Source organism: Protopterus annectens, chromosome 4.part0 (assembly GCF_019279795.1).
Source record: "Protopterus annectens isolate FY-2018-M chromosome 4.part0, PAN1.0, whole genome shotgun sequence".
NCBI lineage: Eukaryota > Metazoa > Chordata > Ceratodontiformes > Protopteridae > Protopterus > Protopterus annectens.
In genome coordinates this window covers 1689090300-1689104578 of record NC_056733.1, presented here as the reverse complement: position 1 = coordinate 1689104578, position 14279 = coordinate 1689090300, and positions in this window count along the sequence as shown.

Below are 14279 nucleotides of genomic sequence, written 5' to 3'. Positions count from 1 at the left end.
GGGTATACCTTGGCATCAGGCTACATGAAAATGGTCTGCAGTGTGGTTCAGGGGTGTAGTGTCTGGATTGACCCACACAGGTGGGTATTGTATTCACCATCCAGTCATCTGGGTTACTATTGTGGGTGGCCAGTGCTGTACAATGCTTGCCATGTATGTGTTCTATAGTCCATGATATGGATGGTGTCTGGGATGTGCACACATCCCACATGCATGTTCTGTGACATGTGAAAATGTACCTGGGGTGTCTGGGGCATGTTGTGTAGACAGATTGTTTTCATCAGATGTGCCATTCCTGGCCTCATGTGGTGAGAACTGGAAATGGAAACCAGGATGACCCTGCACCTACATTTACAGCATGATACAGGTATTTCCTGGTGTCAGTGGCATCTGTCCATACAGGACATGTGTATAAGGCATGGCATGTCCTTTGTGGGTTACATTTGCTGGTACTACAGTTGTTGCAGGCGTCTAGTGGAGGAACATAGTGGAGGAGCACTGTATGCAATTATGTGCCTATTGTAGGGATGGGACAGGGTGCCATGCCCTCTGTAGTGTGCTGCAATCACACCATGGTTACTATCTGTGGGCAATATGCAGAGAACTACCAACATAGTGGTTGTTGCCTAGCCGAGTGTGTTTGTGTATGAGACATGGGTTGAGAGTGTTCTCTGGGTAATACAAGGGTTGCCTAAATCGTTCACCAGGCCTTGATGTCACATGTAGGGGTATGGATTGTCAACCGCAGCCTCTCTGCTGTTTGAGATCTGTTATCCTTGTGACATATAATAGGCCCACCATATAAGAAATTTGCAAAACTCGCTCCACAATGAGTCCAGTTGTTACACACTCAAAGCCACCTCCACACAGGATATGAATGACAAACACACACACACACACCAAGTCTCACCATTGCCATGTCTGGGATTGGAACTCCTGTCTAACTAGTACATCACACTACAGCATTACACAATTATAGCATGTGCCATGGAGATTACTGGGCTACTCTTTCCCCAAAGGTATATTTCAAAGTGAATAACATCAGCAGGCTTGCCAAAGAAGGGCAATGGAGGTTGTAGTGACTGTGAATGGCCTCTAAAGCATTGCTCCCTACACAGACAAACATCCACACTTGCCATGTCTGGGAATAGAACTCCTGCCTAAGTAGAATATCACACTATAGCATTATGCACTTATAGAACACACCACAGAGATTATCGTGTTTCTCGTTCCCCAAAGGTGTATTTCAAAGTGAATGACATCAACAACCTTGCCAAGGTTGGGCAATGGACAGTATAGTTCATAGGTTCATAGGGTCATACGTTGATACTAGGCTATCAGCCCTAGGGCCTATACATGCCTAGACATGACAATTTCCTGGCTATGATTTCCCATAATATTTGCTTCCCTGCACCCCTGTCTAGCAGAGCAGCTAACATGATCCCCGGGGTAAATTTCCTATCTCCCATCCAATCATCCAGGTTCCTTTTGAAGAGCTTGGCATGTATGAACAGTCTATTCTAGAGTCTGGGGAGTCTCTGGGTCAGGAACACATCCCTCCTGCATGTATTGCTCATTGTGACAACAGGATTTGGATCCCTGGAGTATGTGACTGTGAGGGTTTGGAATTCTCTAAGTGTAGCATGTTCAACAGCTGTAGGTTTGATATGGCATGGTATGTTAAGCAGAGATCGCCTCTGATAACACAATACGTGACAGAGTATAGCTGGATGATTTTCAGACGGTCAGCATAGGGCATCTGATTTAGGCCTGTGGTCATTTCGTGAGGTATGTCTGCAGCCTCTCTACTTGTTGCAGATGTCTTGTGAGGTACATATGTAATGGGCCATTGTAGTCTGTACTGGGTGTACTGAGAGATGACTACAGTGGGACAATGACCTCCTTTCCATGGATGTAAAGCCCTTAGTGGTAAAGCCCTTAGTGGGAGGTGTGCCACATAGGTGAGTTTTCTGACTATTGTGGTGACGTGGTTATCAAAGGTGAAACCACTGTCCACATGTGTCCCTAAGTCTGTTATCACACTTTAGGTGTTTAGTGTACTGCCACCTATGTGATACTTCACAGGTACATGTCCCTTCCCAATGGGGATAACTATATATTTCTTGGCATTGTTCATGAGGCCATGGCTCAGACACCAGGCATGTCTTTCTGTAATGCCCTTCTGTAGAATATCCACATCATGTGTGGATTCAATATTGGCTCCCTGTGTGCAGTCATCTGCAACCTTTGTTTGCAGGTGTCCCTTACTGTTGGACTGTACTTCAGAGCAGTAGATGCCAAACAAGGGTGGTGCCAGGACTGAACCCTAAGGTACTCCAACTGTCACTTGTCTGGGGCTCGGGTTGTTGTCACCTACATTTACAGTGGGGGTTCTGTCAGTACAGCAGCTGGCAGCCTATCAGGTGAAATAGGGATTAATGGCCAGTTTGATACATTTGTCTATGATTCCAGACTGGGAGATGGTGTCAAAGGGCTTGGCGAGGTCCAGATAGGCTGTGTGAACAACCTTACCCTCGTCAACAACTCTGGAGATGTATTCACAGTTGTCATTCAGGTTGAGGTGACATGACTGGCCCTTCACAAACCCAACCTGGTTAGGGTCCAGTGTTTGCAGGTTGCCAATGTCTTTGTTTTAATTTCCATGATAATACATCCCATGGCCTTGCAGGTCAGGCACATCACACTGGTGGGGCTGTAGTTCCCAGGATCCAAGGTGGATCCCCCCTTGTGGACTGGGATAACTGTAGCTGTGTGCCACGAAACCTGAGGTGTGGCTATGATTAGACATGGCATGTAGCTCATGTAGTACACAGCCTAGGATGTTGACTGATCCCATGGTTGCTGTTGTCATAGCTCTGTAGAGTGTGGCTTTTACCTATGTGGCCATTATTACCAGAATATGACAATCTATCCATGTTGATATGGGCCCTTTGGGGGTTGGGAGGGGGGTGCAGTTGGCACTGAATCAATCTGCAAGGATATTTGCAATATCCCTGGGAGCAGTATATTTAATACCATCCTGTTGTAGCTCACAGCAGTTCTGAACATTGTCATTTAGATTCCTCACATAGCTATGGAGCGGCTGTCTTTGGCATCTTTAGTTATATTATGTTCATAACTAGCTTTGGTGGATGTTATGAGGGATCTCTGCCTCTTACTGTAGCCGGTAAGGGAGTATTTTGCATCCTGGAAATTCACCCATTTCTGCAACAGTTTCCTCCTTTTGTTGTACAGTATGTTTATGACAGGGGACCACCACATTGGCTTCCTTTTCTTGGTGCGGAGCATCTTTGTTCAATATTGGATAGCACAATTCATGCACAAGTGGATGATTCAGCAGTCATCCTTTCAGTTCCCATCTGCATGGGTGTCATGACATTAGTCACGTCTGACATGTATAACATGACGTTGGCTTTGGAGATGTGTGTTACGGAGGTTACCTTACTGGGGTGTGGAGGAGGGATGTTGATTTTATGGGTGATTAGCTCATGGGCAGACCTGACCACCAATGGAGTGCCCGTAGGTGTGGAGCATTGATTTCCCATGTTGATAATGACCAGGTCTAGGATATTTGAGCCCATGGTGGGACAATGGGTTATTTGATTCAGGGCATTGGGAATTATGACTTCCAAGAACCGTTGGGCACACGTGTTGGTACACAAGTAGTTTTCCCAGTTAATGCCAGGGTAGTGTAAGTCACCCAGTATTAGGGTGTTTGCTTGTATCATAATATTTCAAAGTATGTTTCAAAAGTTGTACTGGGTATCATGGGGCATGGTGGGGAATCTGTAGCAAGCTATACAATTTGGAATGCAGTCTAACCTACTGTTAGTTGCACCATCGGTATTTCAGACACATTCTGCTGGGCATGTAGCCTGGTGATGTGAATATCCTTGATGAATATGGACACTCCTCCACCTTTATTGTTTTGTTCCTGGTTTGGTGGCCAACAGATGTGGTGAGAGCTGTGCCTGGTATTGCAGGGGTGCTCTCTGGAGGCTTGGATCAGGTCTCTGTTACTGCATAGTTATCAATGTTCTCCATTTTTAGGTGTGCATACTGACTGTGAATGGCCAAAAAAATGTATCCCTACACACAGAGTTTCACAGTTGCCATGTCTGGGAATAGAACTCCTACTATAACTAGTATAGTACACTACAGCATTACGCAGTTATAGGATGCACCACAAAGATTATTGGGCTATTCTTTCCCCAAACGTGTATCTCAAAATGAATGACATCAGCAGGCTTGCCAATGAAGGGCGATGGAGGTTGTAGTGACTGTGAATGGCCTCAAAAGCATTGCTCCTTACACAGGCAAACCACCACACAAACATCCACACTTGCCATGTCTGAGAACAGAACTTCTACCTAAGTAGTTTATCACATTACAGCATTACGCAGTTATAGGGTGTGCCACAGAGATTACTGGGTTACTATTTCCCCAATCGTGTATTTCAAAGTGAATGACATCAGCAGCCCTGCCAAAGTAGGGCATTTGAAATTGTAGTGAGTGTGACTGGCCTAAAAAGCATTGCTCCCTACACCGACAAACACACACAGTTGACATGTCAGGGATTAGAACTCCTACCTAATTAGTATATCACGCTACAGCATTACACAGTTATAAGACACACCATGGTGATTACTGGGTTATTACTTACCCAAAGATGTATTTCAAGTTGACGACATCAGCAGGCTTGGCTTAGTAGGGCAATGGGGAGTGCAGTGTGTGTGCATGGGCCATAACCTATTCATTTAGTGGCAGACACACAACACTCAGGCACACACAGGTTTATGTTCCACAGGTATGTGTATACAACTGCTAGATGACTACTGACTTGTACAGTCATGTTACACAGTTAGCACAAGCACCACAGACACTATAGTGCTGAGGGATACCAGAGGCAAATGTCAACGGTGATTGACATTTGTACATCATGTGGTTTTAGCCAATTGGATGTGTGCTGGGTGGGACAGGCCTCATGAATGGGAGGCTCTTTGTCACTGTTACTCTTTTCCACACATCTATGTATGTGTATTTTTGGCCTATTATAGTGTGTTGTCCTTGGATATATGTGTGTATTCCTATTCAATGTGTGTGCAAAGCATGACTGGTGTGTTCTGAGGAGTGTATGCACTAACATCTGCGACTGTCAGATATGTATGATCAACTGTTGTTGCCAGACATGTGCTTAATTTCTGTAAGTGTGTGAGCATCCCCAGTATGACCTTTCAGTATTTTGTTGTCTGGCATGGCCTTCAAGTGTGCGAGCATGCCCAGTATGACCTTCTGTATTGAATGTGTGAATCCATTCCAGGTAGATTGTACTCCAGTGCAGACTTTTGTTTTCTACACCTACGGCTAGCAAACTGCTTCTGTAGGATATATGTAGATCGGTTGACAATATGGGGTCAAAATGGACAAAGGATAGTGGGTTACTGTACGTAATTGTGTCTGTGCTGCTTCTGCTACATGGTCCTGGTGTTAGCAGAGATATTCAGACATATGTACTGTCTTACACTGTGATGTTTTATGTCATCAAGTACTGTCAGGTATACATATTTTCTTACAGTGATGTCCTGGAGAACCCAGGGTGAATGCAGCTGTGTCCAGTATTGTGGTCAGCAGCCTACATATTCTTGCACAAATATGCCATTATGGAGGGGAAGCTGCAGACTTACTGCTGGGTCTGTGTAAATGGTTCAGCACCTTGGTACAGTGGTGGCAGAGGATCCCATGCCTGTACATCCATCCATGTGACAGTATGGCCATATCCTGCTGTGGCCATACCTCACAGCTGTACATATTCACACAGGTTACCCAGAGGCAGGGGTCATAATTCTGGACATTACCCCTTCACATTGTGATTTATGAGCTGGTTTATAGCCACCCATTCTTGTGTTCGCATTCAGGGATAGTATGTGCACATGGCTGAGTTTCAGACTTCACACACTCCATGCCGCCCATGCTTCCAGCCCCCACCCTCCACTATTATTCTATCCTCTTCCATACATTATACAAAATTATATGATATGTTCCCTATAGTTATCACCTCATCCCAGAAGTAATTTGGTGTTGGTCCACAGTTCATGCAGTAGGACATGGTGGACATGTTACTGTGATTTGTCCACATGGCCTTGCATTTGGGTTCTGTGGACTGCGTTATGTTGTTATTTGGGGGTCCATGACATAACATACACTGGCAGTATAGGTAAGACACAGGCCTTTGGCAGAGGCCTGTAGGCCATTTGGTAGTGATGCAGGTCAGCTGTAGCAGGCTGTTGCATTCTATCACTCCTACAGTCCCAGACTGCATTACACTATATTCCCCTGGAGTGACAGGGTAGGTGTGCAAGGTGTGCATGCCAATACATTCGGTCATTATTGATCCAGTGGTGTGGATGCTGGCAGGGTGTTGCTTACAGCTAGAGACACACCTGAATGAAACACCTGCTCTGCATGCTACATTCTTTTGCTATTGCCATACAGAGGTGGGGGTCATATTGTACCCATTCCCAACAGCAGGGATAAGATCCAAGAGGAACCTGTGGGTGGTGGTGGGGTGAGCTGGGTGCATGCATGCTATGGACACTACTTACATCTGACTTACAGATATGCATGGGGAATTCCACTTATGCTGGCTTTTGCGGGGACATCAGCTGTTTCTCAATACTTCATTTCTATGACCTTTGTGGTCTGCCAGTGTTTGGCCAGACAACATCGGTATTCCATACCACAAGCCCAAATAATGTGCTGCAAACCTGTATGTACAATTCCAAGGGTGTGTCCACTTGACAGTTACATATTATACATGGTCTGTCTGGGGTATTTCCCCCTGTGTACTGCTTGTATGTCTGGGCCGACATTCATGCCATGTCCATCTTTCAGATGGTGACACATATTACTTCCAAACATTTACTATGGCTTACTGCTGGAATGTGTTTTGCTGGGAAGCATTGTGTTTGGCACTGCAATTGTGAGAACTTGGCCATGTCATCGGCAGTACTGGGCAATGGCCACCAGGAAAAACCTCACCATGCATACATACTGACCACTCTCATACAATATATGACACACACACCAACCTAACACACACAGACTTGCATATTGTACACATGCTACAATCTATCCTGCTACCTTGGCCAGCTCAGGAAATCTGTGCTCCACTATTATTATACCTACACATATATATTACTACATTTCTACATAGGATTGGGTGGGTGGCACACCTGACTGTTACTACATTTCTACATAGGATTTGAGGGGAACACCTGACTGTTACTACATTTCTACATAGGATTGGAGGGGGCACACCTGACACTTGCACATTTGCTATGACTGTACTGCTATTTCAGGTACTCCATTTCATTCTGTATTCTAACCTATCATGCTGGCTAGAGTCATATCAGTGTACTAAAGGTCTTATGTTTGATTGACCTACATTTCAGTTTCTGACATCTTACCCTTCAGAACTAACATCCCACTGCCTGACTTGCTGTAGTCTGTCTGTGTAGGACTGGGGGTGGATGTTCTCCATAGCCATTAATCAGAGGCCTTAGCACAGCCTTTGTTTGTGTTTGTCTATGCCTGTCCTGCTGGCTGAGACTGTTGTTGGGTATGTGAGCCTCCCTGACTGGCATGTGTGTATACTATGGACACACATGTGGCCCAGCATATTTCCTGCAGTCTGTTTTGTCACCTTGTCTATTACTGGCTACTATGGTGACACCAGTATTTGTTACAGATCACGTGTTGCCACTATAGGTGTCTACTATCTGCTGGCATCCCATTCAGCCAACCGATTCCCTTGCATGCTGACATCCATACCATAGATACAAGTAACAACACATACTACTCCATTCGGCAATTGGAAGGAAGAGTGACTTACCTTGTGGTTGTGCCAATATTGAGGATGGTACTGGAGGACTGACTATGTTAGATGAAAATAGTACACTCCCTATACATGGTTAAGCACAGGTAGTGTCATGTTTGGCATCCCTTTTACTGTATGTGCGAGTCAGAGAGATGTGTCATTCCCTGGGTCCCTGTCATGTCAGTGTATGTGCCATGCGTTGCCTCTTTGCCAAGGCCTGGGCATACTGGGCATGCCTCCTTCTGCCTACTGGGGCAGGCTCAGGATGTTCCTCCTCTGAGTCACTCTGTGCCTGTGCAGGCCTTGGTAATGGTGGGGGGCTGTGTGGCCCTGCCCTGTGCTGTTCCTGCTGCAGCTGTTTCCGCAGGATCATAATGTGTAGCATGGCACATACAATGACAATTTGGGTACATGTAGCTGGTGAGTACTGCAAGGTTCCATTGGATGTGTCCAGGCACCGGAACCATGACTTGAGCATCCCAAACACACACTCTATTATGATTCTGGTCTGTGCGTGTGCCTCATTATGGAGTTCTTGTTTGGGTGTGTGTGCATTTCTGATGGGTGTCATCAGCCATGGCTCCGGTGCATATCCAGCATCCCCCACTAGGTGACCGTAAGGGATGTCCCCATTGGCAAATCTCTGGTACAGCTGCAGCAGATACCAGATGTGGGAGTTGTGATAGTTTCCAGGGCAGCCAGCACATACAGTCATTATAATGTCGTGGGCATCACACACAACCTGGTAGTTGATGGAGGAGAAGCCCATTATGTTGATGTAGACCCTACCTCGCTCACCAGGTGGTGCTTTGATGTGTATGTGCATGCAGTCTATAGCACCAACTACCTCAGGGTATTCTGCTATTTGGAGGAAGAGATGCATATTGCTGGCCAACACCTCACGGGTGTTGTGGAAATATATGTGCTCACCAGCATGTGCTGACATGGCATCCAGGAACTGGTGGAGTACCCTAGATGCTGATGTCTGTGAGATCCCCATGATATCCCCAGTTGGCCTTTGGAGGGTACCTGTGGTTAGTATTCTTAGGCCTACACATACCTTGGTATCCAATGGGATGAGTTCCCCTCTGTTAGTTCTGTGCGTGAGTTGTGGCCGGCACAGCTCAACAATTTGCTGTAGGCGGTCCCTCTCCACCCTATAATGCTCCACTATCTCCAGCTCATGTAGCCCCTGGTAGGTTACCCTAGGTCTGTACACTCTTCTCCTTCTCCTCACTGTAGGTTGGTCGACAGCATTCTCATCCTCACCACCTCAGCCTCTTCCACATGTTGATTTATGATTGCTGCTGCAGCCCCTATCATTTTGTTGCTTTTGTATGGTAAAATTTCCCCACTTGTGTACACCAGTAGTGTAGATTATGTGGGAAAAAACAGTGGGAAAGGTGTTTGCATAGTTTATAGTGGTGTGCTGGGCTGGTCTGCTGCCTGCATAATTGGCTGATTCAGATACATTTTACCTGCCAGCTATGCTAGTTCTCCTTGATTACCTTCCTACTGCTGTTTTCCCTTCCCATTGCCTTCCTGTTTAATTCCAGGGGTGCGCCGTGCAAACACAGTGCTCAGATGTGCACAGAGCTGCTATTTCCTGGTTTACCTTTTTGTTTTTCCTTTAAAACCCTGTGCGTGGCGCGCACACCCGCTTAGGCAATGTACAGAGTCCTAGGCAGCCTCAGGCACACCCCCTTGCTTAGCTATGCTAAGCTCAGGTCAAACCTGAGCCACAGGGCTCCATTAGGCTTACAATATGCCTGTCACACCCCTCTGTGATGTCAGCTAGCTCTTAGGCTTGCACCATGCCCTTCCTGCACTGACACGGTTGGGTGCAGGCTAGCCATGAGGGAGAATCTGGTATTCAGTATCATTCCCTTCATTTGCATAGGATTGCCTGCTAATACATAGTTACAAGTCCATCACTGAGCCTTCACCCTTAGCAGCCACTATTCACTGGCCATGTTGTCTTCTGCCTGCGTATAATGGCAAAATAGTGATTTTAGATACAATGCTTATTTCAGGTTTTTTTTTATTTTCGGCCTGATCCCATTTGCGCACAGCTGCCCTATGCTTTAACAGCTGAAATTCGCTAAAAAAAATAAAAGTTATTTTTTTTTATTTTGGCAACTGTTTTCCATGCCAATGGCCATATATTTGGCTATTGGCATGCTTTCAACTTAGTATATACCCTTTGTTTGGAGCTGTCATGGCTCCGTTTTGTAGTTTGCAGAAATGAACTTGGTTGCTATCCGAGCACATTTCTGCAGTCTACACTAGTCCTGCACTGCCAGTTGTCAGCTTCCTGGATCACAAATTCACCTCATTTGAATGGTTTTCACCTGCAAATTGGGTAATTTGCATACAGGAGCTGTGTCCATGCAGGAATAGTGCAGGAGCCCTCGTTCACGTCCCTGGAGCTTATTCCTAGATCGCACAGTGGCCATATTGCCTCCGGCAGCTTCTGCACTATTCCTGCACGCCGTGCAGAGCTTGCTGAATCTGGGGGAAGTCTTAAATAAAAGTGGGACAAAGGCCCAAAATAGGGACAATTTTTAAACATTGCTCTTACAAACTTAGAAAGTTGATAGAATAACAGGTTTTACATTAGCATAAATTTTCTGAAGGGTACAAAGTTTGAAACTCAAATGTCTGTCCTTATTTTCTAGCTTCAATCTTTAAAGATTTGCTACTAATTTTCCAGAAAATCACAATTTTATGAAAAATGGATGAAAAATATGAGACAAATCTGGACATTCTGCAAAAATCTGTACAGTTCAGAGGCATGTAAAAGTTTCACTCTTAACTGGTCTGCTATCAACATCATTACCTGACAAATAGCAACGTAACCATGAAACAGGTCATGAACTAGTTATTTACCTTTCTATGTGTCATGTTTTCTTATTGTAAGCTGCTACATGTTGTCTTGTATGTGTCTGAGCCAGAAAACAGATATTTGAGTTAAACAGCAGGATTTAAAACTCTGAGATGAACATCAGGATTTTAAACCTGTTGTCTGAGATAACCACATCTTGTGAGCCCCCTACAAAAAAAAAGGTCATTTCAGCAAACTGTACCTGCATTGCAGATCAGGTCATTATTTTAAATGTTTTCTTCATGTTGCCTATGTATCAGTCCTTTTTGCTTGTTTCATTTAGTGTCTTGTCCCTCAATAGGACAGCTTCACTGCAGGGCCATATGGTGAGAGTAAGAGTTTCATACTTTCTTTGGATACAGTGTTGTATAAAATAAAAAGCAATTTCAACATGTTTTCCTCTCATTTTGGGTCAAAGTGCATATATTATAATTGAGAAGCAGCATTTTGTTTTGCAAGTGACTGCTGCTAGTGCCTTAGAGTACACATGCAAGTGTGGCTTAACATGATGATAAAAATTATTGTTCTGGAACAATATCACCTAAACGGAACTCACTGTTAGAATGTCACCGTGGTGTGAGATTTACATAGACAGCAAACTGCCTTTAAATCAGCATATCTCCAGTATCATCAAAAAAGCTTCTACCTCTCTTATGTCACTTATTGTAGGTTCTTTTGCAGATTCCAGTCCATCCCAATTCTTCTTTATCCTGTGTTCATTCACCACTTCATATAATACAGTTCTCAGCTTAAAATCTATGGCTTTAAACAAACCTTCCAATAAGAAAGTTGCCAGCTTTTTTTAAAACCAAAAGAATCCAAGGTTTAAATAACCACTCTTACTCAGATGGACTAAAAACTCTGCCCTTTTTTCTGAAGCCTGTAGACTCATATACGTTGATCTATGCCATGCCTTCTGAGACTCCTGACCTGTGCCAAGTCATGCTGTCTGCAGCATGCTTATCCTCAAAAAGAAAAAGTCCCCTGTTAATACCCGCTCAAATACTCAGTTCCTGATTCAAGGGTAAAGTCATCACCCATCACCTCCCTCACCTGCATATTAGGCAGACTAAAACCCTAACAACACTCAAATGTGAATTATATGATTAAATGAGATCTCATCAATTCATCCCAGGTGTCAGCGGCTACAAGCTTCTAACTATGGCTTACTAAACATTATCACAAATCACTCAAACATATTTATTCCCTGCTTTTCTGTCTCTGCATACTCTACAACTTTGTCATGTTTCTTTTCCCTGAAGTATAATCCAGGATGAAAATATGTTATGTGTAATTCCCATGTTCTAAACTGTTAAATTTACCTTGAAAGCGTTTTTATGCTATTAGTTAATCCTACAATAGGTGGCATAACACCAGCTTAGTATAAATCAATAAACATATGACTGCTTTTACTTTTTTATTATACAAAGGAGGGATAACTGTATACAAGGAAGCCAGAGAGAAACTTGCTTTAATGTTTCAGCAGGGATGAAATCCTACTATATCTGCTGTCAGAATATTCAACAGCAGTTGGTTGAGATTGACTTCTTGAAAGTATGAGATTTGGCTTTCATTTATTGGAAACAGTAACAGTGTTATGTATGGTGTGGGATGGTAATGTGCAAGTCTATAGTAATAACATACCTCCTCACACCATACCTGATCAAGTGTTAGCAGAACTTATACTAGGTATAGTAATAAGCAGGATATAGTCAACCACTACACAGCATTTTAGACTTAAATGCTCTTCAGTAATGATCAGTAAATCTATGCTTGTCTCACTGCAAGGCAATATTGGAGTTGCTATATATAATTACTTTAGTTTTATACAAATTACTAGAGAATATTAGTAGCTTTAAAATAATAAGTTTATTAGTGTTTAGTTATTTAACGGGTTTAAGGGTTGAGGTGCTTTTACCCTCAGCGTAGTGTTCTTGACTGTTTTGACATTGGATTGGACATGGGTTTGATGAATGAGGTGAGACCCATGTATTCATGTATTTATGTATTCATGGATTCTTTGTGTCATGCACATGATATTTCAAACCATTAACTGTATTAAGATGTGTTACAAGTATTGAACAATCTTGAGTCCTGTTACTGAATATTCAACAACCCCAAGTCTGAAATATTGTGTACTCCCATCACACTCCCAAAAAACTTCATAAATAATATAGTTAAATGATATAGGTACTCTTCACTAATTGCTGTAAGATTTAGTGATAAGAATTAAGAATATTCATTCACAATATTCACGCATCTTTTGATGGGCCACTTAATCTACTAATAAGGTTAATAAGGTCAGTAAATAGGCATCTCCCAGCAGTAACAAGGAACCAACCCTTTCAAGAGTGCTCACACAAATTCTCAATTATATTGTACACATTTTTAAGTAACCCATTAAGATTATTTAATATTTATGTGTGTTTATATGTGAAAATGTTTTGGTGTAGATATAGGAGTATATTTATACATATGTACACAGAGAGGCTATATAGAATTTACTTAGAATAGTAATTAAGGAAGAATTAAAAAAGAGGACTAGTCCTTATAAGATAGTAATACTATCTGTCACACTAATAACCTGTTTTAAATGTGAAGTTCAACAAAATAAATGCAAATATAATCTAAATGTATATATTATTATACATTTTATCTCTGTTAAGAGAAGGTCAACTGACATACTTCATGTATCATAACCACATTTATGGAGGGCAGATAAGCTGAAATATTTACTCCAGCTGTAATAGACATCTACTTAGAACATTCATTAAAAAAGTAACAATAACTCTAGTATAAGTACAAACTTCTTGTAAAAGATTAATTACTTTGAGTCGATTTCTCAAGGAACATAGTACTAATGCATGATACACTCTTTCATCAAATATTAATATTTTAAGATATCTTCAGGATCCAATTAATGGAGCTCAATTTTGAATATCCTTTTCCATGCGATTGTCGACGTTGAGGGAAAATCTGTTTGATCTTATCAGATCAATCAGATTAGAAGTGCTGTGCACTTCATGTTTGTGGAACTATGTAGTAAAGTTATTTTTCAGTCAATTAAAGTATGTTGTTACAATATTTTTCACTTTTTATTTTTTTCAGTGGCCCAAACTGAAACATTTGTTAAACTATCAAAGAAACAGTTTTGTTCATTTCAGTGTTCTTCTTAGAGAAAAGAGGGGAAAATTAACATATATGTTTTCACAGGTCCTCATAAATATTAGTTCTTTACTAATGTATTCTTTTAAAATTATAATATAATATCCTATAGAAATGACAGACATAACATTGTTGTCTTTAAATGTCAATGGCTTAAATAATACTATAAAAAGATCAAATTTACTACGATATCTAAAATTACAAAGAGTGCAAGTTATATTTCTACAGGAATCCCACTTTAAAACTGATGACAACTTCACCTGGATACCTAATAACTACTTAATTCTCTCTCACTCCTCATATAAAAAAAACTAGGGGAGCTTTAATTTTATG